Raw genomic sequence first — 2,058 nt, 5'->3', positions numbered from 1 at the left:
GGAGAAGAAACAGGCTGTTAAAGATGGAGACATATTAGAGCTTGTTCACGTTTCATGATCTTGTGTGGAGATTCATAACCAGTCCAGATACTTTTAGAACAGACCTTGAATATGAAAACATGCTTGACTGTGTAGAACATGCAAAATACCATTTATATTTTCATTGTTGACACTTTCTATTGACTTTGGCTCTAATATTCAATAAACTCATTATTTGAAGAGATTTTCACTGAAGATTGAAGTCTGAAGCTGCAGGTTTTTCTGTGAATCATGATGATTGATCTGCATATGAAGAACAGAAGCATCATTATGAGAAACTCCACAACATCATCCATGATCAAAGAGGTCAAAGGTCACCTCAGAGGTCACAGCTCATCAAATATATTTCTTTAAACAGTGTTATATCAGAAAGCATTTAGTCAAATCTGAATGAGTGAGTGTTGAGAAGAGCTGAGGATCTTCTAATATCAGTGTGTTGAAGTGTTGTTTCTCTCTCTCTGCTGGAGTGTGTGTTCACTCGAGTGGAATAGAGGTTTTTGTACGAGCGTTTCATTAGATTGTATCACTGTGGCTCACATTCGGTGGAGGAACTAAACTGGTGATCGGTAAGTCTGTCTATTTAATCATCTAATAAAAAAATGATTATTCAATTTTAAAATAAAAATTTTATTTCAGAAAGTGTTTTTTTATAGTGAAAAAAGAACAACATTTATTAATAATAATGACTATAAGATATTGTGGAGACACTTTACTTGAAGCCTTTATGTATAATGCATTATAAAGGTATCAATAGCGTATGTTATAATGTCATATATGTTTTCATAAATAACTGTAACCAAAGTTAAAATGTTTTATAATATTTGCTAATTCCTTGTTACATCTAGAATTGGTTGTTTGTCATGAGTTTTAGTGTATTATAATTTTTTTGGAGGTGTAACAATGAGTAGATAATATTATAATGTGTTAAAACCTTGGTTACAATTATTGATGAGATTATACATGCATTATAATGTGTAAAACAATATATAATTAATGCATTAAAAATACTTTTTATAATGCAATATCCATAAAGGCTTTAAATAAAGTGTTACTGATATTGTTGTATAATCATTTAATCTAAAACAATGATATATAACGATTGTTATAAGAATTGCATTATTCCTTTCAACAAAAAATTAATTCTAAACGTATTTCCACACTGTGTCTCAGTTTAATCAGTTTATTACAGGTTTGTCTTTCCTTCATTTATTTCTACACTGAGTTCATATTTAGTTCATCTTTTATTGTCCTAATAATGATTATTAGATATTGTGGCAAACTTTACTTATAACTGTAACCAAAGTTTGTTTGTGAATGTGTTGTGTTTGTCTCCTGCAGCTGGTCCCACAGTGAAGCCCTCAGTGTCTCTGCTGCCGCCCTCTTCTCTGCAGATCTCTGGAGACTCAGCCGCACTGCTCTGCCTGCTCAGCTCTTACTCTCCACAGGGGGCGCTGGTGAGCTGGACACTGGACGGGTCAGAGGTCACCGAGGGGGTTCTGACCAGTGCAGAGAGCCAGCAGGACGGCCGCTACAGCCGCAGTAGCGTCCTGACCCTCAGCAAAGCACGCTGGGAAGAGGGAGAGCTGTACGTCTGCAGAGTAACACATGATGGAGCTCCTCATGAGGTCTCGTTCCACAAGAGCTCTGAGTGCTGATGTTTCTCTCCTGAAGATGAGCCGTATCTGAGTGTCCTGTGTCAGGCAGGATTCACATGAGTCTAGTGCTGCAGCTGTAGTGATTTACAACTCAATACTGTAACTGTGTGTGTGTGTGTGTGTGTGTGTGTGTGTGTGTGTGTGTGTGTGTGTGTGTGTGTGTGTGTGTGTGTGTGTGTGTGTGTGTGATCTTTCAATCTGCTGTGTTTGCTGCAACATTCAATAAAACTTCTCAACAAGTTCACTTTGTGTCTGACAACATCATTCAACTAACAGATGAAGATGCAGGTGCTTTTCAGAAGGTTGATGTAGCAGTAAATGTCAAATAAAGCTCTTGGGGTTTGAACATGGTCTCTGGAGACAG

General features: G+C 36.9%; 1 gene segment (V, D, J or C); it reads left to right on the top strand.

The window, feature by feature from the left end:
* Nucleotides 1–270: 270 nt before the first annotated feature.
* On the top strand, nucleotides 271–1,694 carry LOC309489995 (immunoglobulin lambda constant 7-like). The segment is given in 2 exons: nucleotides 271–364; nucleotides 1,378–1,694.
* Nucleotides 1,695–2,058: the final 364 nt, after the last annotated feature.

The sequence above is a fragment of the Leuciscus leuciscus genome (genome assembly GCF_965113295.1).
Source record: "Leuciscus leuciscus genome assembly, chromosome: 25".
In the NCBI taxonomy this organism is placed as follows: Eukaryota; Metazoa; Chordata; class Actinopteri; order Cypriniformes; family Leuciscidae; genus Leuciscus; species Leuciscus leuciscus.
This window is presented reverse-complemented; position numbering and strand designations above follow the sequence as displayed.